General features: G+C 36.5%; 1 non-coding gene across 1 annotated transcript; it reads left to right on the plus strand.

The window, feature by feature from the left end:
- The first annotated feature begins 14627 nt into the window (after positions 1–14627).
- LOC148775454 (U6 spliceosomal RNA) lies at positions 14628–14734 on the plus strand. Its single transcript, XR_016039255.1, has one exon. It is a non-coding gene; the product is annotated as a U6 spliceosomal RNA (small nuclear RNA).
- Positions 14735–23928: the final 9194 nt, after the last annotated feature.

Consider the following 23928-nt stretch of genomic DNA (forward strand, 5'->3'; position numbering starts at 1 on the left):
CACTGGAAAAGACTCTGATGCTGGGAAAGGTTGGGTGCGGGAGGAGAAGGGGACGACAGAGAATGAGATGGCTGGATGGCATAACCGACGCGATGGACATGACTTTGAGTGAACCCCCGGAGTTGGTGATGGACAGGGAGGCCTGGCGTGCTGTGATTCATGGGGTCGCAGAGAGTTGGAAGCAACTGAGCGACTGAACTGAACTGAAGGATATAACATGGAAATACATGTGATAATGTTACATCGATTTAATAAGTAATAAGCCGTAAACAAGAACACCTAAAGTGATCTTCAAGTAATACTGCCCACTTTTAGATTCCCTATATATACCTATTGAGTTTTCCACAATAAAGAACTTTCAAATTTATACAACTTTGTTGCCATTGACCTTTTGTAGTAGAACCTCAGTATTGTGGCTGATTCATTGAAATACACAATATTTATTGAAATTCTGCAGGAAAAGGAAGGAACATTCAAATTTAGATATTCTATGACCTACTTAAAATGACAGAGAAATCACAGGATAATATGTCTTAAAAAGCAAATGAAAACTTTAAAATCTTCTTGAGCATCAAAAAATTTGAATAAATGCTAATATGCTATCATTAATGAATGCCTTTAACTGGAAAAGTCTATTAGTTTCTTTTGCTACTTAGAGGATTTCATTTATATTAAAGAATTCAATAACCTATTTTTTCCTAGCTCTACAGAATTTGGTCTGACATATTTTACTACCTGTGTGCATTTTCTTCTTCAGATTAAATTCCAGTTTTCTTGATTAAATCATCCATCATTTTTAGGAAGATTTTTCTCCTATTGGCTTTTTGGTACTGCCTCAATTATTTTAGCTCTTTGCTACTTCTCTTCTTGATATGTCACTTCAAAAATATTCTGTGACTTCTGTATATTAAATTTTCTAATGGCATATTAATTTTCATTTTAGTTGCAGTTCATTTTTCTATTTCTTATCCTTCATGCTTTTCAAATGTCTGTATCTACCTGGGACATTCAATAAAATAAGCAGCTCCTTCAAAGAAGAAATCTTACCCCTATGTTGTCATTATATGGCTTGCAAATATTCCATCACCCCTAAATCCTGTGACACCTAGAAGTAAATGTTTTCTAATGTATTAGATTTAAATAGTTAGCCACTACTTATTTTATCAGCTATGAAATGTTTTGTATTAATCCTGAAAAGACCAATTAAACTTTCTATTTTGGGAAAAATAAAACATAAAAGAGATACATTTTACAGGGATTGAGCTTACCTGATGAAGGCCAGTGAAGATAAAAGTTCAGACAATGAAATGTCTGCATTACAAGATAGAGGACATACATGATTGTTTCCTTAGTATTATCTAAAGCATGGAGGTAGAAAATGTGTGGAGGTAGGAGGAGCGAAGTTTCCATGCCTGTGTGCAGGGAAAAATGGGCCAAAGAACTAAACAGACATTTCTCCAAAGAAGACATAAAGATGGCTAACAAACACATGAAAAAATGTTCAACATCCCTCATAATCAGAGAGATGCAAATCAAAACCACGATGAGATACCATTTCACACCAGTCAGGATGGCTGCTATCCAAAAGTCCACATGCAATAAATGCTGGAGAGGATGTGGAGAGAAAGGAACCCTCTTACACTGTTGGTGGGAATGCAAACTAGTACAGCCACTATGGAGAACAGTGTGGAGATTCCTCAAAAAACTGGAAATAGAACTGCCATATGATCCAGCAATCTCACTCCTGGGCATACACACCGAGGAAACCAGAATTGAAAGAGACACATGTACTCCAATGTTCATCGCAGCACTGTTTATAATAGCCAGGACATGGAAGCAACCTAGATGTCCATCTGCAGACGAATGGATAAGAAAGCTTTGGTACATATACACAATGGAGTATTATTCAGCCATTAAAAAGAATACATTTGAATCAGTTCTAATGAGGTGGATGAAACTGGAGCCTATTATACAGAGTGAAGTAAGCCAGAAAGAAAAACACCAATACAGTATACTAACGCATATATATGGAATTTAGATGCAAATGATAACCCTGTATATGAGACAGCAAAAGAGACACAGATGTTTAGAACAGTCTTTGGGACTCTGTGGGAGAGGGTGAGGGTAGGATGATTTGGGAGAATGGCATTGAAACACGTATGTTGTCATATGTGAAACGAATCACTAGTTCAGGGTTGATGCATGTTATAGGATGCTCAGGGCTGGAGTGCGGGGATGACCCAGAGGGAGGATAAAGGGAGGAGGGAGGTGGGAGGGGGGTTCAGGAGGGGGAACTTACGTAAACCCGGGGCGAATTCATGTCAATATATGGCAAAACCAACCAATATAATATTGTAAAATAATTTGCCTCCAATAAAAAATAAATTAATTACTAAAAAAAAAAAGATCAAGAGGCTGCATTTTTTAAAAAACTCAGAAGATACTTGAGAAGCTGTGAGGTATGTATTAGCAAATGATGACTGTGGAAAACTGAAATATAAAATAGTATTAATACACAGAGTATCTGGAGACACCACCAAAGAATGATTTCAGATAGAGGACAGAGAGATACAGAGAAAACATCATCAAATGACAGTTGTGGAGTCACAACCACGTGATGACCTTTCTTCCATTCAAGGGATAACCCAGAGTCCTAGCATCATGAACTGACCTCATGATTTGTGGGGTCTAAAGGCTGTTAAGTTGGATCTTAGATTAATGATGGCAACTTGAATCAATATCTTAATTTTCAATCAAAACATGATAGTAGTTAATAGTGCTCACCCTGTTGAGAATCACACTTTCATTTCTTACAGGGCTGTGGGGGATGTTTGGGGGAAAAAAGGAGGTTATGTAGAAAAAAAAAAAAAACCCTGACATTATAATTTTGTATATGGGAAACACAAGTCTACTTTTTAAAACACAAACTACAAAACAACATCTCAACTAATCGGAATATAAAAAAGATCATGATCCTTAACTGGGCTGGGGTGCAGAGGCACACACTGGCAGGAATCATAACAGAATATTCATGAGAAGTGAGTTTTATGTTATGGAGGACAGGAAACAAAGCTGGAGGTACTAGTGCCGTAGAATGACTAATTAGTGTTGTCACTCAAGTGTGTGTTCAAGTCAAGATTTGAGTAGATTTGGACTACTATCAAAGCAGGAATGAGCCCAATTTAGTGGTATCTAAAAATCTATAATTATTGCCATCATTATCAGAAGTTCCACAAATGGCCAATCATCCATTTAAAAAGGAGTCTCACAAAAAATACACTACAGATGCATACTTGACATTAACGTGTACTTGACAGAAGCTGGATAGGAAGCATCTTAGATGAGACAATAGCCTCTAAAGCAGGGACACTTTAAGGTCACTCCTTCAACTAGCTCTATTAGTATCACCACTTATGCTTGTTTTGTATGCATTTCTGATCCACATGCCTGCCTGGTGAGTCTGATTCAGTGAGTCTGACTTGGGGTGGAACGTGGGAAACAAATTTTTAAGCAAGCTCTTTAGGTGATTAAATGGCTCATGTCATTCTAACACCGCACTTTGAAAACACTGTCCAAGAGTGAAGGAATGACAAAGGGAACTTTTCATCACACACGTATATATAAATGTATTTTATTTTTATTGTCAATTTTTCATGATAGTAAAATTAAAAGGAAATAAACCTCTATAAGATAATATGTGCTTTAAAAAAGCCTTCTCTAGCATATAAGTTTCTACAGTTTTATTAGATTAGAAAGTAAGACACAGTAATTAAAAATTATAAAGCACATTCCTCTCTGATTAAAACAATTTACATAATGAGGTGTTGTAATTCAGAATTTAGAAAGTAGTAGTCAAGTTGAGGACAAGCCGTCTCATTAAATAGCTCCTCCTCAATTGTGAGTTAATAATTACTCAGAGCTTAAATGCTTTTGATTCTAAAATAAGTTTCACTCATAGGGCCTTTTAGAGAGATTTGTGAGAACACTTCTTGTTTCATTAATCAGAATAAGTTAAAAATATATGGGGCAGTTCATTTTTCACATTTTTTTATTATTATAGAGATGAAATTTCTATCTGGGAAAATGAGCCCTTTAATAACCAATACTACCTCTCATTGAGTGTGTGTGTGTAGACAGACACTATATAGACAGACATCTATTTATTGCTCATTTCTATTCTAAAACATTATCACTGAAATTAATAAACCATGTTTGTAGCTTTATCTGAGAACATAGTTCTCTTGTGAAGTGTAAGAAATAAAACATTTTGTTTCTCGTATTGCATATATACTGGTGTTTAGCCTTATAGGCTTTTGTTTATTTAAAATATAGAAATTCAAAGTTACTACCTTTTCAATGGCAGTAATTCATATCATGTGATTCTTACACATATTATCTAAAAATTTGTGTTGAAATATTCAGATGGCCCAGAGTAAAGGAATTGTGCTTCAAAATGAACCAAACTGATTGTTTCAGTAAAAACTGGTAATGTCCTATATGCAATTTAGAATGTAAACGGTATTAAAAAGTTACAGACCTTGAGAAAATTTTATAGTTGAAAAATCTTATTTAGTGAGTCTATTAACTCAGACTTCTGGATTTTTGATATCCTACAAAAAGGAGAGAATCTTCATGCTCATAACTGAGTTTTTCTCTGCTTAAGTAGAGGGTTTGCCCAAATTATGACCAAGCTTGACAAAGGGATCTATTCTTGAAACTAGATTGGAAAGTTGCCACTGTGACACTCTAGTAAAACAGTAGAATTACAGTAAAAGTGACAATACCCTTTTCTTTCCAGTTCATGACATGGGTCAATCTGGATAATTTGGGAACTGTGACAAAATTAGAAATGGGTTGCAAGTGCATAATTTTGAGATTTCATATGTTTAACTTTAGTGGTTTGAATGTGAGATAAATGCATATCTAGGAAAAAAACTATAATCAGTTCATTAATCACTTCAGCCTTTCTTATTCTTCTTAGATTTTTAAATTGAGGTATACCTGACATACATTGTATTAAAGTGGATGACATAATGATTCAATTATTTGCATAGTGAACACCATAAAAAATTTAGTTAATATCCATCAATACGTAAAGATTTTTTTTCCTCTTAATAAGAATTGTCAAGATTTCTCTCCTACTAACTTTTGAATGCAAAACACTATCAAAAAGTGTAGTCATCATGCTGTATGTTACATTGCCATGACTTACTAACTTCTTTTTTTTTTTTTTCTAACTTCTTAACTAGAAGTTTGTATTTTTTAATACCTTTCACCCATTTTGCCCAACTGTGACCCTCTGCTTATGGCAACCACAAACACGTTATCTGTATCTATGATGTTGGTTGGTTGGTTTTATTTTTACATTCTACATGTAAGTGAAATCCTATGGTATTTGATTTTCTCTGTCTAACTGATTCCACTTAGCATAATGCCCTCAAGATTTATCCATGGTTTCACAAACATGCAGATCTCATTACTCTTTGTGACTGAATAATAATCTAGTGTGTGTATGTATGCATTTTCTTTATCCATTCGTGCATCAATGAACACATGTCGTTTCTATACCTTGCCTGTTGTTAATTCTGCAATGAACATGATGGTGCATGTATCTTTTTGTGGTAGTGCTTTCATTTTCTTTGGATAATATTTTAGATATGGAGTTTCTGGGCCATATGATAATTTCATTTTTACTTTTTTCAGAAACCTCCATACTGTTTTTCATAGAGGCTGCATCAAGTTACATTCCTGCCAGTAGGGCACAGGGGTTCCCTTTTCTCCATATCCTTGGGAACATTTATTTCTTCTTGTTGATGATGACCATTCTAACAAATGTACAGTTATAATCATTGCAGTTTTGATTGGTATTTCCCTGATTAGTAATGTTGAACATGTTTTCATATATCTGTTAGCCATCTGCATGTTGTCTTTGGAAAAATGTCTCTTCATATCCTCTGCCCATTTTTAATTGAATTATTTGGGAGTATTTTTACAAGTGATATTTTATGTTATTTTATGTGACCTGATTTGACAATATTTCCTCCCATTTCAGAGGTTATCTTTTCATCTGTTGATGGTTTCTTTTGCTATGCAGTAGCTTTTTAGTTTGTACTCCAACTTCTTTATCTTTTATTGTCAAATCCAAAATATGACTGCCACAACCGATGTTAAGGAGCTTACTGCCTGTGTTTCCTTCCAAAAGTTTGATTTCAGGTCATACGTTCAATCCATTTAATTTCTGTATGTGGTGTAAGATAGTGGTCCAATTTCATCTTTTGCACATGACTGTACAGTTTTTCCAACATCATTTACTAGACTGTCTTTTCCACACTGTATATTCTTTGCTAATTTGTCATAAGATCAGATCAGTCACTCAGTTGTGTCCAACTCTTTGCAACACCATGGACTGCAGCACATCAGGCCTCCCTGTCCATCACCAACTCCCAGAGCTTGCTCAAATACATGCCCATTGAGTCGATGATACCATCCAAACATCTCCTCCTCTGTTGTCCCCTTCTCCTCCTGTCTTCAATCTTTCCCAGCATCAGGGTCTTTTCCAATGAGTCAGTTCTTTGCATCAGGTGACCAAAGTACTGGAGTTTCAGCTTCAGCATCAGTCCTTCCAACGAATATTCAGGACTGATTTCTTTTGGATTGTCAAAAGATATTTGAACAGATATCTGTGTGTTTATTTCATGGACTTTCTATTTTGTTTCATGGACCTATGTGTCTCTTCATATGATGGTAGCATATTGTTCTGATTACCATAGCTTTGTAATATAGTTTGAAATCACAGGGAATAATGTCTTCAGCTTTGTTCTTCTTTGCAAAGGTTGCTTTGGCTATTCAGGATCTTTTGTGGTTCCACACAAATTAAAGAATTGTTTACTCTATGTGAAAAAAAATAAAATACCATAGGAATTTTAATAGAGACTGCACTGAATCTGTAGATTGCTTTAGGTAGTATGGGAATTTTAACATTTTTAATTCTTTAAAATCCAGAAGCACAAAATGTATATTTAATGTGTCACCTTCAAATTCTTTTTCAATGTCTTACAAGTTTTCAGTATGTAGGTCTTTTACTGCCTTGATAAAAGTTATTCATAGATATCTTACTTGTATTATGAAATGGTAAATGAGACTGTTTTCTTAATTTCTCTTTTTGATAGTAATCTTTGTTATTAGCATACAGGGATATAACAGATGTCTATATGTTGATTTTTTCATCCTGTGTCTTTATTGAAATGATTTACTTTATTAGAGTTTAGGTGGAGTCCGTAGGATCTTGGCTATATAGTAGCATACCATTTGCACAGTTTTACTTCTTCTGTCCCAATTTTGTTGTTGCTATTCAGTCACTCAGTCATGTCCAACTCTTTGCGACCCCATGGAGTGTAGAACACAAGGCTTCCCTGTCCTTCACCATCTCCTGGAGTTTGCTTAAACTCATGTCCATTGAGTTGGTGATGCCATCCAACCATCTCATCCTCTGTTGTCCCCTTCTCCTGCCTTCAACCTTTCACAGTATCAGGTCTTTCCTAATGAGTCGGCTCTTTGGGTCAGGTGGCCAAAGTATTGGAGATTTAACATCAGTCTTTCCAATGAATATTCAGAGTTGATTTCCTTTAGGATGGACTGGTTTGATATCCTTGCAGTCCAAGGGACTCTCAAGAGTCATCTCCAGCACCACAGTTCAAAGGCATCAATTCTTCGGTGCTCAGCCTTTTTTATTGTCCAGCTCTCACATCCATACATGACTACTGGAAAAACCATAGCTTCAACCGTATGGACTTTTGTAGGCAAAGTAATGTCTCTGCTTTTTAATATGCTGTCTAGGTTTGTCACAGCTTTTCTTCCAAGGAGCAAGTATCTTTTAATTTCATGGCTGCAGTTACTGTCCACAGTGATTTTGGAGCCCAAGAAAATAAAGTCTGTCACTGTTTCCATTGTTTCCCTGTCTATCTTCCTAATTTGTATACCTTTATTTCTTATTCTTGTTAATTATTTTGGCTAGGACTACCAATATTATATTGAATAAAAGTGGAAAAAAGTGAGCATACTTGTCTTGTCCCTGATCTTAAAGGAATTGTGTTCAGCTTTTCTTAATGTGTGTGATGTTAGCTATGAGCTTGTCATATATTAGTTACTCAGTTGTGTCTCTTTGTGACCCCATTAACTGTAGCCTGCCAGGCTTCTCTGTCCATGCAATTCTTTAGGCAAGAATACTGGAGTGGGTTGCCATTCCCTTCTCCAGGGGATCTTCCTGACCCAGGGATCAAACCATGGCCTCCTGTATTGCAGGCAGATTCTGAGCCACCAGGAAAACCCAGGCTTATCCTATATGGCCTTTATTAAGATGATGCACATTCCCTCTATACCCACATTGATGAGTTTTTATTGTAAGTAGATGGTTACTTTTATCAAATGTTTTTACTGCATTGATCAAGATAATCATATGATTTTACATTTTGTTCTGTTAACATGGTGTATCACACTGATATGCAAATAGTGAACCATTCTTGCATTACTGTAATAAATTCCACTTGATCACAGTGTTTGACTCTTTTAATGTACTGCTGAATTTGGCTTGCTAATATTTTATCAAGAATGTCTGCATCTATGTTCATTAGTATATTGACCTGTAATAGTCTTTTCTAGTGAGATCCTCTGGTTTGGGTATCAAGGTAATGTCAGTATCATAAAATGAGTTTGGAAGTGTTCCCTCCTCTTCTGTATTATGGAATAATTTGAAATGGATTGGAATTCTTCTCTGAATATTTGGTAGAACTTACTAGTGAAGTTGTCTCAATTTTTTAAATAGCTATTTTCTTCACTTACTTATTTGGCTATGCTGGGTCTTTTTAGATCTTGCAAGCTGGGTCCTTTTTTTTTTTTTTTTTTAAAGCTACAACATGTGGGATCTAGTTCCCTGACCAGGGATTGAGCCCAGAGTGACAGAGTGAAAGTCATTCAGTCGTGTCCAACTCTGCAACCCCATGAACTATACAGTCTACAGAATTCTCTAGGCCAGAATATTGGAGTGGGTAGCCTTTCCATTCTCCAGGGGATTTCCCCAATCTAGTGATCAAACCCAGGTCTCCTGCATTGCACGTGAATTCTTTACCAACTGAGCCACCAGGGACGCATTGAGCCCAGGGGCCCCTGCATTGGGAGCATGAAGCCTTCGCCATCAGACCACCAGGAAAATCCCATGAAGTTATTTAATTTTTACAGGACGTTCTAAAACCACTGATCAATCTCTTCACTAGTAATCAGTCTATTGAGATTTTCTATTTTTTCCTGACTTAGTCTTGGAAGTCTACGTGTTTTTAGGAATTAATCCATTTATTTTAAGTTGTCCAATTTGTCATTTAATTATTCAAAGTCTATGATCCTTTGTATTTCTGTGGTATCTCTTGTAGTATCTTCCCTTTCATTTCTGATTTTGGGTCCTCTCTTTTGATTTCCTGGTAAGTCAAGCTAAAGGATTGTTAATATTGTTTATCGTTTCAAAGGATAAGTTTTTGGTTTCATTGATCTTTCCATTGTCTTTTTGTCTCTATTTCATTTATTTTTGTTCTGATCTTTACTTCCATATATATTTCATTTGTAATTATTTCTCTAGTTCCTTTCAGGTGTAAACTTAGGTTGAGAATTTTCTTTTTTCTTTAAGTAAGCACTGATTCCATCTTAGCATTGTTTTTGCTGCATCCCACTGCATCCTACAATTTTTGTATGTTATATTTACATTTCCTTTTATCAAAAGGAGTTTTTTTTACTTTGCTTTTGATTTCTTCACTGAACATTGTTCAGCGGCATGTTGTTTACTTTCCACATATTTGTGAATTTTACACTTTTCTTTTTATAGTTGATTTCTAATTTTATACCATAGTGGTTGGAAAAGACACTTATATCATTTATTTCTTGTTTTACTGAAGCACATTTGATATGCAATATTGTATAGGTAACAAGTGTACAACTTAGTAGTTCACAGTTTTCAAAGGTTATACTACATTTATAGTTATTATAAAATATTGGCTATATTCCCCATGTTGTACAGAATATTCTTGTAGCTCATTTTATACATAATACTTTATACTTCTTAATCTTCTACCACTATTTTGTCCCACCTCCTTTCCTCTTCACAGTGATAACCACTAGTTTGTTCTATATGTTTGTGAGTCTGCTTCTTTTTTGTTATATTCACTGTCTTGTACTTTTTAAAATTCTACATTGAAGTGATATCATATAGTGTTTGTCTTTCTGTGTCTTGTTTCACATAGTGTAATGCCCTCCAAGGCCACCCATGTTGTTGCAAATGGCAAAATTAATGTATACACACACACCCCACAAACATAGACAGTGTATTAGAAAGCAAAGCCATCACTTTGCTGACAAAGGTCCATCTAGTCAAAGCTATGGTTTTTCTAATAGTCATGTATAGATGTGAGAGTTGGACCATAAAGAAGGCTGAGTGCTGAAGAATTGATGCTTTTGAACTGTCATGTTGGAAAAGAATCTTGAGAATCCCTTGGACTGCAAGGAGATCAAACCAGTCAATCCTAAAGAAAATCAATCCTGAATATCCATTGGAAAGACTGATGCTGAAGCTCCAATATTTTGACCACACAATACAAACCTAGCTGACTCACTGGAAAAGACCCTGATGCTAAAAATGACTGAAGGCAGAAGGACAACAGATGAGATGGATGGATGGCATCATCAGTTCAATGGACATGAACTTGAGTAAACTCCAAGAGCTGGTGAGGGACAGGGAAGCCTGGCATGCCACAGTGCATGGGGTCACAAAGAGTCAGACGTGACTTGGTGACTGAACAACAACAACATACACCACAACTTCTTAATACACTCACCTGTTGATGGGCACTTAGGTTGCTTATACATTCTGGCAATTGTAAATAATGCTGATATGAACAGTGGAGTATATGTATCATTTTAGTTGATATTTTGGGGTCTTTTTGGACATAAACCCAGGAGTGAAACTGCTGGGTGATAGGTAGTTCTACTTTTAGGTTTTTGAGAAACCTCCATACTATTTATCACGGTAAGTGTACACATTTACATTTCCACCAATAGTGAACCAGAGTTCTTTCTTCTTCATATCCATGGTAACATTTCTCTTTTTGATGAAAGTCATTCTGATATGTGTGAAGTGATATCTCATTGTGTTTTTCAGTTGCATTTCCCTGACTGTTAGTTAATGTTGAGTCTGTTTTCATGTGCCTGGTGGCCATCTGAAAGTCCTCTTTGGAAAAATGTCTATTGAGCTCTTCTGCCCATTTTTCTATGTTGAGTTATATGATCTATTTATATATTTTCAATAATAACCCCTTATATCATTTGCAAATATTTTCTGCCATTCAATCAGTTGCCTTTTCATTATATCAATGATTTCCTTTGCTGTGCAAAAGATTTAAGTTTAATTAGGTCCCATTTGTTTATTTTTGCTTTTGTTTCTTTTGCCTTGAGAGATCAAAAAAAAATTACTGTTATGATTGCTGTCAAATAGTCTTTTCCTATGTTCTCTTCTAGGAGTTTTATAGTCTTACCTTCAGGTCTTTAATCAATTCTGAGTTTAATTTTGTATATGGAATTAGAGAATGTTCTAATTTATTGTTTTAAATCTACCACTCCAGTTTTCCCAGCATCACTTATTAAAGAGACTCTCTTTCCTTCGTTGTATATTCTTGCTTCCTTTGTCCTATATTAATTAATGATAAGTGCATGTGTTTATTTCTAGGCTTTTAATTCTGTTCCATTGATTTGTGTATGTTTTTGTGCCAATACTATACTGTTTTGATTACTATTCCTTTGTAGTATACTCTAAAATCAGGGCATGTGATTCCTCAAGCTCTGTTCTCTTGCTCAAGATTGTTTTCACTGTTCAGGACCTTTGTATTTCCATACATAACTACTGGGAAAATCATAGCTTTGATTATATAGACCTTTTTTGGCAAAGTGATGTCTCTGCTTTTAAATATGCTGTCTAGGTGTTAGCTGGGGCTTTCCTTGTGGCTCAGCTGGTAAAGAATCCACCTGCAGTGTGGAAGACCTGGGTTGGGAAGATCCCCTGGAGAAGGTAAAGGCTACCCACTCTAGTATTCTGGCCTAGAGAAGTCCATGGGGTCACAAAGAGTTGGAAATGACTGAGCGACTTTCATTTTTCTTTCAGGTGTAAACTGTAACTTCCTCTTTTTCAGTTCTGATTTTATTGCTTTGGTTACTCCACTTTTTATCTTCATGTGTCTAGCTAAAGGCTTATCAATTTCATTCCTTTTCAAAGAAACACCTTTTAGTTTCATTCATCTTTTTTGTCTTAATTTCTAGTTTATCTACTTCTGCTCTGATAATTATGACTTCAAGGCTGTATATTGTCACCCTGCTTATTTAACGTAAATGCAGAGTACATCATAAGAAATACAGGGCTGTATGAAGCACAAACTAGAATCAAGGTTGCCAGGAGAAATATCAATAATCTCAGATATTTCTGCCCACCCTTTAGGCAGAAAGTGAAGAACTAAAGAGCCTCTTGATGAAAGTGAAAGAGGAGAGTGAAAAAGTTGGCTTAAAACTCAATATTCAGAAAAGTAAGATCATGGCATCTGGTTCCATCACTTCATGGCAAACTGTGGAAATAGTGACAGACTTTATTTTGGGGGACTCCAAAATCATGGCAGATGGTGACTGCAGCCATGAAATTAAAAGACGTGTACTCCTTGGAAGGAAAGTTATGACCAACCTAGACAGCATACTAAAAAGCAGAGATGTTACTTTGCCAACAAAGGTCCATCTAGTCAAAGCTATGGTTTTTCCAGCAGTTATATATGGATGTGAGAGTTGGACTACAAAGAAAGCTGAGCACAGAAGAATTGATGCTTTTGAACTGTAGTGTTGGAGAAGACTCTTGAGAGTCCCTTGGACTGCAAGGAGATTAAACCAGCCCATCCTAAAGGAGATCAGTCCTGAATATTCATTGGAAGAACTGATGTTGAAGCTGAAACTGCAATACTTTGGCCACCTGATGTGAAGAACTGACTTGTTGGAAAACCCTGATGCTGGGAAAGATTGAAGGTGGGAAGAGAAGGGGACGACAGAGGATGAGATGCTTGGATGGCATCACTGACTCAATGGACATGAGTTTGAGTAAACTCTGGGAGTTGGTAATGGACAGGTAGGCCTGGCATGCTACAGTCAATGGGGTAGCAAAGAGTCAGACATGACTAAGCAACTGAACTGAATTATGACTTCTTTCCTTTTACTATCTTCAGGTTTTGTGGGTTCTTCCTGTAAAATCTTTAGGTGTAATGTTAGATTGCTAGCGATTTTTTGTTTTCTGAGGTAAGATTTCATTGCTGTAAACTTCCCTCTGAGAAGTGTTTTGCTGCAACCCGTAGGTTCTAGATCATTCCCTTGCATCTGGTGTCTACCCACTGGTGGGTAAGTCTGGTTCAGGGCCGATAGCAGACTTCCTGGAGGGAAAGGCAGGGACCCAGAGGATTCTGAAGCTGGTGCCTTCCGACTGATGGGCAAAGATGGGTCCTAGGACCTCTGGTGGACAGGACTGTGTCTAGACTCCTGTTGGGAGGTGGCAATAGGCTCAGGGGGTCTTTAGGCAGCTGGTCTACTAGTTAGTTGCATGGTCTGAAACTGTACCCATCCAGTTAGTAGCCTGGCCTGAGGCATACTAGCACTGTACTATAGGCTATTGAGTGGGGCCAGATCTTGGTGTTAATAAGCTAAAGGGAAGATTCTACTATGGTGCCTGTCAGCACCAGCATCCACACAGCAGAAGGATCTCCTAAGAATGGTTTCTCCACTGAGTGTCCCCAGGGAGAGCTGCAACTACTCCCCACCTCTTTAGGAAACTCTTCAAGATCAGTAGGAAGGTCTGGCCCAGGTAACTATCAGGTTATGGCTTTTTCACTGGGTGCCACAGCATGGGAGTTTTCATGTACTCTATTTCCTTAATTTTATAGGGCAAGTCTTCAGAGTTGAATGCTCTTGGAGCTCATCTTCCCAGTATAGGACCCCTGAGGTTGCAGAACCTGACACAGGACTCAGAACTCTCACTACTATGGAAGAACTTCTGCAATATAATTACTGAAAAATGTGTGGGTCATCCACCACTCCCAGGGGTACAGACTTGACTATATCATGACTGTACCTCTCCTAGATGGCTCATTGTGGTTCCTTCTTTATGTCTTTAGTTGTAGGTCTTTTCTGATAGTTTCAAGTCATTTCCATTGATGGTTATTCAGAAGATGTCATTTTGCTCTGTTTGTGAAAGGAGGTGAACTTTTAAGGTCTTTCTATTCTGCCATCTTGGCAAGATTTCTTGGCTGGTATGACTTCATATTCTTAAATTTGTTAAGATTTGTTTTTTGCTAACATCATCTATCCTGGATAATGTTCCATGTGCACTTGAAGAATTTCTATTCTATTGCTTATGAATATAATATTCTGTATTATTTTTCTCTCAATGCTTTTGTCTTCTCCTTTCTATGAAGGTTTGTGTTTTTCAGTCCAAGTGTTGTTGAAATAAAGAATAACTTATATAACCTTGGCTATGTTTCAAGTTTTTTTTTTAAGATTAAAAGTAAACTCTGGTGCTTACTTGGTCAATATGTATACTGAAATTGGAACAGCACAGAGAAGATAAACATAGTTAATGTGCAATGATGGTTCACACATTTGTGCATCATTCCATAGCTGTCAGTCTTTGTCTTGGAAGAAATAGGGTAGGGGAAGCAGGATGGCAAAGGAAAATTAAAGGGTACTGGACCTCTACCAATTATATTTTATTATATAAAACAATGGTCTTAATACAGTAAATTTTGGTGTGTGAGTGCAGTGATTGTATAGTTCTGATTTTTGTATTTTAAAGTAGAGAGAGAAAGCACTATAGCAGTCATTGCATTTCCAAACCTATTAAAAAAGTCTTGCATTCCAAGATTTATCCATAAAGATGTTCTCTTCAGGGTAAAAGTAACAATAATATAAAATGTTAACAATATAGGAATGTCACATAAATTAGTCATGTGATTGTTTTATAATTATTTATACATCTTATTTTATGCATTAGTTTTTTTTTTTTTAATAGCTACTGCAAGAAATTACCAGAAACTTAATATTGGAAAACAACACAAACTTACTAGCTTACAGTTCTGGAGGTCAGAGTCTAAAATGTATCTAAATAAAAAAAATCAGGATGTTGATAGGGCTGCGTTTCTGCTGGAAGATTCTTTTTCTCTTGCATTTTTTTAGCTTGTGGAGATTTCTACATATAATGGTTCTTGACCTTTACCCTACCTCACTTCAGCCTTTTGTTTCCATCCTCATTCACATCTTTCTACCACTGACTCTGACCCCCTTATAAACATCCTTGTGATTATAACATGCCCACCAGAATAATCCAGTTAAATTTACTCATCCCCACATGATTAATCACATCTGCAAAGTCTCTTGTACCATATAAAGTAATACATTCTCAGGTGTATGGACATCTTTGGGGGACCACTATCTAGCTACCACATTACATAAACAACTAAATGCATGTGAATATTTAAAGTGTTTAGAATAGTGCCTGAGGGAGTTTCTTGGTGGCCTATCGGTTAGGATTCTGGGCTTTTCTGGTCTGGGTTCAATCCCTGGTCGGGGAACTGAGATCTTGCAAGCTGCACAGCTTGGCCAAAAAGAAAGAAAAATGCCTGACACAAAACACCATCAACTGTGACTTGTAAAATGAATGGGTAGACAGGCATACTTCTCACTGCTTTCACAGTCTTATCTAAACCACCAACATCTATCTGATAACTTCAATAGTCTTCTCATGGGCTTCCCTGTTTCTACCCTTGCCCCCATCTATTCTCAGCATAGCAATCTGAGTGATCTGTTTAAAACACAAATCAGATTGTATATCTCCTCCATTTAAGACCCTCCACCGTCTCATCTTCCCATTTCATTCAAAATACAGTCCAAAATCTTTGGCCTCTCTACATTACGTGCTTCCCCTAAATGTGACCTATTTAAAGAAACCTTCTGTATTTCTATTTTGCCCCACCCATGCTGGCCCCTTATTATTCCTTAAAAACACTAGTCTTGCTACCACCTCAGCACCTTTTCACCTGCAGTTATCTCTGCCTGGAACAGTGTTCTCCTAGATAGTCATGTGTCTCATATCTCCCTTTCTTCAAGTCTTTGCTCAAATATCACCTCATTGAGGCCTACCCTATGCACTCCATTTAAACTCTCAGAATGATGTCCCATCATTTCTGTATTCCAGATCTTTTTACTCATCTTTGTTACTTTTATATAGCGCATTACCTTTTAGTATTACAAATACTTTATTAATTATGCTTATATTTTCTCACCCCCTACTGAAAGAGAGATTACAAAGGACAGGAATGTTACATGTTTTGCTAAATGATGTATTTTCACTCCTTGAATAGTGCCTGGCAAACAGGCACTCAATAGCTACTGAACAAGTGGCTGATAAAATCCTACTATGTGCCAGGTTATGTCCTAGGTACTAAGATCATATCAGTAAATCTGAGTTTCTCCTTTATTGGTGCTTGCTTTCAAGTCCTCCAGTCTATCAAAATCTATTCCACCCAAGTCCCCATGTTGATGAAATAGAAAGCACTACAATGAGAAGTAGTAAGACTGGAATTATTAATTAGCCTTGTTTCTTTACACATCATCCCCACCCTTACCACTCCCATACTTCTGTCCCAATTACTGGGACTGATGTTTTGGAGATTAATTCAAATAAATGTAGCTGTTAATTGTGCATGTTGCAAAATAAAACATGGAATTTGTTTTAAGGGTCATAGAATAAGCCAGTGGGAAATTAAAATATCTAAACATTACACCATTTTGTAAATATACAGAGAAATATGCACATATTCTCATTGAATTGATTCAAAACTAATTAGCCTTTTTCAAAAATTATTGTTGACTATAATTTTTAAATTGAATTGAGTATAAATCTTTGTCTTAAATACATCCTTCAGTATGTTATATGGAATCCTGACACAGTTACCAGGTGACTTCTGTCTGAGATTTTTCCATTTATTTTGCAGGAGAGCACACTATTACCTTCAGAAATTAAGCAAAGCAGGGAAATCAGTTATTCATAAGCAAATGTTTTAATCTGGCTGATTTATACTTTGCTGTTTCTTTTCAATATATAAAATACTCTTAAAGTTTAGAACAAACAGGCTGATGATCCATCATCCCAAACTATTTTAATCAGAGAATGCAGAGCCAGAACATGCCAAATAGTTGATTGGCAACTTTCTGACCTCGACTGTCAGACTTCCAACAGATGAGATTAACTAGGTAATTTAATGTACTATCCTACTCTATTTTACTTTTCTCTATTATAATGAAATTTTTATTGCAATTTACAAGTATAAATATCTTAAAAGCAGTATATTTTAAAAGATTAAAGTAAAATTTTTAAAAATTCAACTACTTGGGTACCATAGCCAATCATATCCTTTTGGTATTTTAAAACATTCACCAAGACTTTCTTTCACATTTTATGAGAAAATCGATTCAAGTTCAATTTCTCCTCAAATACTTTCAACCACTTGAAAATAATGTAGTATTTCAAAAGGCATCCATTATTTTATGATTTTTGCTCTGTGACTATCTATTAATCTTTTTTTTTTTTTCCATTATTTGGAAGACCCTCTAAAAATAGGATTTGGGAAGAAATTTTTATTATTGAAGTGTTAGTAAACTCTGGCTCATTTGGTCATCAACTACAATTTTAGTATGTTCAGATACAGATAATTTGTTATACTTGCAACTCAATTACACCAATATTATTAAGGTACAATTCACTACTCACTGGATTAATTTGTATGTTTTTACATAGCAATATTTTATAAGTTTACATGAAAACTCTATCTTGCTTCAAGACAGAAATGTTAAACTGCACATAACTTTATTTACTAAATAAATGGTTTATTTACTACTAAACAGATGATAGTGATTGTGTTTGCTTGTTTCTTCTGTTTCTAGTTTCAATCAAAAGACCTAATTGTAACTTTTAGTTAAATGTTCTAGAGCAACTGTTCAGTACCTTTGAGCATCACTTCATCTTTTATATGGAGATAACAATTCCAGCTCAACCTTACAGAAAGGTTGTAAAAACGACATCATCTGGAGGCATGTTGTAAACTCTAAAGCAGCTAGAGATACAATATTAGATTTATTAAGTGCTTATATAAGTCTCCTCAGCTTAACTAAAATGTTCTCTCCTCTACTTTTTCTCCCATATGGTATTTCTCCTTAGTGTGACACAGTATTGCATGGTTCCACTTACATGAGTTATCTGAAATAGTCAAACTCAAAACAAAGACGAGAAGGGTGGTTACCAAGATCTAGGCCAAGGGAGAAATGGGCAGTTATTAATCAACACGAGTGAAGTTTCAGTTAAGTAAGATTTATAAGCTCTAGAGATCTGCTGTAAAATATTGTTTCTATGGTCAACAATAACACTGTACACAAAATTTGTTAAGAGGACAGATGTCATTGTGAGTGTTCCTAGCACTCACATTTTTTTTTTTTACAGAAACTTACTTGATTGCATCATTGTACAATTCCACTGATATGAAATGTCCACAATAGGTACATCTATAGACATGGGCTTCCCTCATAGCTCAGTTGGTAAAGAATCCTCCTGCAATGCAGGAGACCTCGGTTCAATTCCTCATATTTTATTTCTTCTTGTTTCCATTGTATCACCCTATGGTTCCCCACTTCAAAAACTACACATTTCAGGCACTGACAATCTTGGGCCTGGATTTTTTTTTTAATAATTGCTAGTAAACTACCCTTCTATGTTACTTCTTATCCACTTAGTTGCTGGAATAATTTCTTGAAGACGTTATGCTCATTATCTTCTCAGAAGTCTTCACTAGTGTTCAGCCTCCTTAGAACATCATTCAAAGCGAACCTTATTGTCCAACTTTGTTCTTTCAGTAGCCTTGAAACTTGATGACTTATTCTCCGTGCTAAAATCTCTTTTTCCTGACTCCATTTTCTCATGTCATTAAGTTTACCCAAAATGTACAGCCAACTCCATATTCTTCCTTCATTTCTTATCCTATCCATTACTAAAGACCTAACCAATCACCTTTATGAGAGACACCCTAGCAGGCAATGTGAACTTTCTTTATATTCACACTGCTTTTCAAAAAGACTGACAGTTTGTACACCCATAATTTGCTTTTACAGAGCTCATATTTCACCTGTTTAGCAATGTTGGTACTATGCTTGGCATATTCATAAATTGTCCTTTTATCTTACAGTGTAGAATCACACATCAACAATAAATGAAAAGAATCATGAAGGAGAATAAAAGAGTGGAAAGAAGAGTTTCAAGATTCTGGGAAAAGCAGTTACTATATAGGATAGTGGAGGAAAAATAATGATTTGGGGAGGAGGAAAGGAAATATATTAAAGCAATAAGTCTATTAAAGAAACAAAATGATTCATATTCTTCTCTTGGCTGTTGGTTTTTGATAGTTTTAATGGCATCTCTGTGTGCTCCTTAGAGTATTTAAAGGCCTTCACACTGATAAGTGAAAAGAAACAGACATGCAACATTGCTTCATTTTAAGATATAAATTCTTTGAATTTTTCTCTTTCTTGGGAGTTTTCTTGTTTCAATAAGTAAGGATATGAGGGTAGTCATGACTGAGGACCATTCTGGTTTCTCTGTTGTAAGAAAATCTATATATTGATCTTTTTTTTTTTTTAAGAGATCTTTAAAATGTCTTCCCTTTTTATTTTCTTTAAAAAAAATTTATTGGAGTATAGTTGATTAACGATGTTGTGTTAGTTTTAGGTATGCAGTAAAGTGAATCAGTTATACAAATATGTATATCCACTATTTTTTTTTAAGATTCTTTCCCAATATAGGCCATTACAGAGCACTGAGTAGAGTTCCCTGTACCATACAATAGGTTCTTATTAGTTACCTATCTGATATATACTTGTGTATATGTCAGTCCCAATCTCCCAATTTATCACCCACATCCCCTGGTAACCAATAGTTTATTTTTTACGTCTATGACTACTTCATATTTTGGAAGTAAGTTCATTTGTTGTTGTTGCTATTCAGTCTCTCAATTGTGTCTTGACCCCTTGCGACCACATGGACTGCAGCACACCAGGCTTCCCTGTCATTCATCATCTCCTGGAATTTACTCAAACTCATGTCCATTGAGGATCCAATGGTGCCATCCAACCATCTCTTCCTCTGTCATCCCCTTCTCCTCCTGCCCTCAATCTTTCCTAGCATCAGGGTCTTTTCCAGTGAGTTGGCTCTTCATATCAGGTGGTGAAAGTATTGGAGCTTCAGCTTTAGCATCAATCCTTCCAATCAATGTTCAGGACTGACGTCCTTTAGGACTGACTGGTTTGATTTCCTTGCAGTCCAAGGGACTCTCAGGCATCTTCTCCAATGCCACAGTTCAAAAGCATCAATTCTTCAGTTCTTAGCCTTCTTTATGATCCAACTCTCACATCCATACATGATTACTGGAAAAACCTAGTTTTGACTATATAGACCTTTGTTGGCATACTGAGTGAAGCACTTTAACAGCATCATCAGTGAGGATTTTAAACAGTTCAGGTGGAATTCCATCACCTCCACTAGCTTGGTTTGTAGTGATGCTTCCTAAGGTCCACTTGACTTTACATTCCAGGATGTCTAGTTCTTGGTGAGTGATCACACCATTGTGGTTATCTGGGTCATTAAGATCTTTCTTGGACAGTTCTTTGTATTCTTGCCACCTCTTCTTAATATCTTCTGCAAATCCATATCATTTCTTTCCTTAATTGTCCCAATCTTTACATGAAATGTTCCCTAATTTTCTTGAAGAGATCTTTCCCATCCTATTGTCTTCTTCAATTTTTTGCACTGTTCACTCAAGAAGGTTTTCTTATCTCTCCTTACTAGTCTTTGGAATTCTGCATTCAGATTGATATATTTTTCCTTTTCTTCTTTGCCTTTTACTTCTTTTCTCAGCTCTTTGTTAAGGCCTCCTCAGACAACCTTTTTGCCTTTTTGTATTTCTTTTTCTTGAGGATGGTTTTGATCACTGCCTCCTGAATAATCTTACGAACCTCTGTCCATGGTTCTTCAGGCACTCTATTAGATCTGATCTCTTGAATCTATTTGTCATTTCTACTGTATAATCATAAGGGATTTGATTTAGCTCATACATGAATGGCCTAGTGGTTTTCCCTGCTTTCTTCAAGTTAAGTTAGAATTTTGCAGTAAATTATAGTCAGTTCCCAGTCTTGTTTTTGCTGACTGTGTAGAGATTCTCCATCTTCAGCTGCAAAGAATATAATCATTCTGATTTCAGTATTGACCATACAGTGATGTCCATGTGTAGAGGCATCTCTTGTGTTGTTGGAAGAGGGTGTTTGCTATGACTAGAGCATTCTCTTGGCAAAACTGTGTTAGCCTTTGTTCTGCTTCATTTTGTACTCGAAGACTAAACTTGCTTGTTACTCCAGGTATCTATTAACTTCCTACTTTTGCATTCCCTATGATGAAAAGCACATCTTTTTTTGGTGTTAGTTCTAAAAGGTCTTTTTAGGTCTTCATAGAATTGTTCAACTTCAATATCTTTGGCATTTGTGTTTGTGACACAGACTTGGATTACTGTGATATTGTATGTTTTGTCTTGGAAACGAAACAAGATCATTCCATTGTTTTTATACCCAAGTACTGCATTTCTAATTCTTTTGTTGACTGTGAGAGCTGCTCTATTTCCTCTAAGGGATTCTTGCCCAGAGTAGTAGATATAATTGTTATCTGAACTAAATTTGCCTATTCCTGTCCATTTTAGTTCAATGAATCCTAAAATGTCAATGTTCATTCTTGCCATCTCCTGTCTGACCACTTCCAATTTACCTTGATTCATGGACCTGACATTCCATGTTCCTATGCAATAGTGTTCTTTACTTTCACCACCAGATACATCCACAACTGGGCATTGTTCCGCTTTGGCTCAGCCTCTTCATCCTTTCTGGAGCTATTTCTCCTCTCTTCTCCTGTAGCATCTTGGACATCTACTGAACTCTGGGGGGTTCATCTTTCAGTGTCATATCTTTTTGCCTTTTCATACTGTTCATGGGGTTCTCAAGGCAAGAATGCTGAAGTGGTTTGCCATTCCCTTCTCCAATGGAACACGTTTTGTCAAATCTCTCCATCATGACCAGTCTGTCATGAGTGGCCCTACGGGGCATGGCTCATAGCCTCATTAAGTTACACAAAGCTGTGATCCATGTGATTATTTTGGTTAGTTTTCATAGATTGTGGTTTTCATTTTGTCTGCCCACTGATGGATGAGGATAAGAGGCATGTACAAGCTTCCTGATAGGAGGGCTGGCTGTGGGAAAAACTGGGTCTTGTTCTGGTGGGCAAGGCCATGCTCAGTAAATCTTTAATCCAATTTTCTGGGGTAATGGTGGGGAGGGGTAATGGTGACTTCCTCCAACAGGACTTATCCCAGCACACTGTGCCGCCCAGCACTGCTGCCGTCAGTGCCCCTGATCCCGTGGCAGGCCATTGTCAACCCACGCCTCCACTGGAGACCCCCAAACACTCATAGACAAGTCTGGCTCAGTGTTTTCTGGGGTCACTGCCCCTTTCTCCTTGGGTCCTGGAGCACATAAGGTAAGTCTTTTCCTTCCAAGAGGCTTTTTCCCCAGTCCTGTGGAAGTTCTGGAATCAAATCCCGCTGACCTTCAAAGTCACATTCCCTGAGGAGTCTCAGTTCCTTTGCCAGATCCTCGGGTTGGGAAGTCTGTTGTGGGGCCTAGAACTTTTGCAGCAGTGAAAGAACTTCTTTGGTACAACTGTTTCCCAGTTTGTGGACAGCCCACCTGGCGGCTCTATAGTAGGGCTTACGGAAATCTCCTCCAGGAGGACTTATGCCACATGGCACGCCTCCCCAAACTGCTGTGGCCAGAGCCACTGTCCCTGCAGCAGGTCACTGCTGACCCATGCCTCTGCAGGAGACCCTCAAACACTCACAGGCAGGTCTGGCTGTCTCTTCTGGGGGTCACTGCTCCTTTCCCTGGGTCCTGATGCACACAAGATTTTGTTTATGTCCTCCAAGTGTCTCTGGCAGGTATGAGGTTTGATTTTATTTATTTTTTTAATTTATATTTTTTAATTTTTTAATTTTAAGTCCTTTTCTATACCTGTACAAAATTTTAAGTAACATTGAATTCCTTTTTAAAATTTTCATTTACATGAAAAATAATACAATTGATACATATTCTATATCAGCAATAAGTAGAAAGAACTGGGTTCTTATATCAAAAATATTTTAAGGACATAGTACAGAATAATTAAAAATAGCTTTTGTCTTATTTTATTCAATATATTTGAAATAATCATTCACAAGTTTAACCTATCCTTAAAAATAGGCACTACTTATTTTAATATAATCCCATTTATGTACAAAGCAAACCCTTTACATATTCACACTTAGTTAAAAAGCATGAAATGATATATATTATTAAACAAACACTGGTAACCTCTGGGAGGGTAAAATGAAGGGAAATCATCATTCTTTATTCCATTTATTTCTATATATTTGAAATTTTCACAACAAACATAGATTACTCACATAAATTCATTTTTTAAAAGGCCTAATGGGTCTTTGTTAAACCACTTTCCACCAACTGTCTGCATATTAATTAAAGCTTCTGTAGTTTCAGGGAGCTCTAGAAGTTTGTCTATGTCCTAAACGCCTTTTCCCACTTGTAGTATGAGCTGGTCCCAGTTCAGGTCATTAGGCAGAAGTATACGTGAAAGTGGTTTCACACTACAGGTATCCCACTGTTCAAGAAATCTGGATCAGTTTT

Source organism: Moschus berezovskii, chromosome 15 (genome assembly GCF_049115385.1).
Source record: "Moschus berezovskii isolate FMDL1 chromosome 15, NW_MosBer_1.0, whole genome shotgun sequence".
NCBI lineage: Eukaryota > Metazoa > Chordata > Mammalia > Artiodactyla > Moschidae > Moschus > Moschus berezovskii.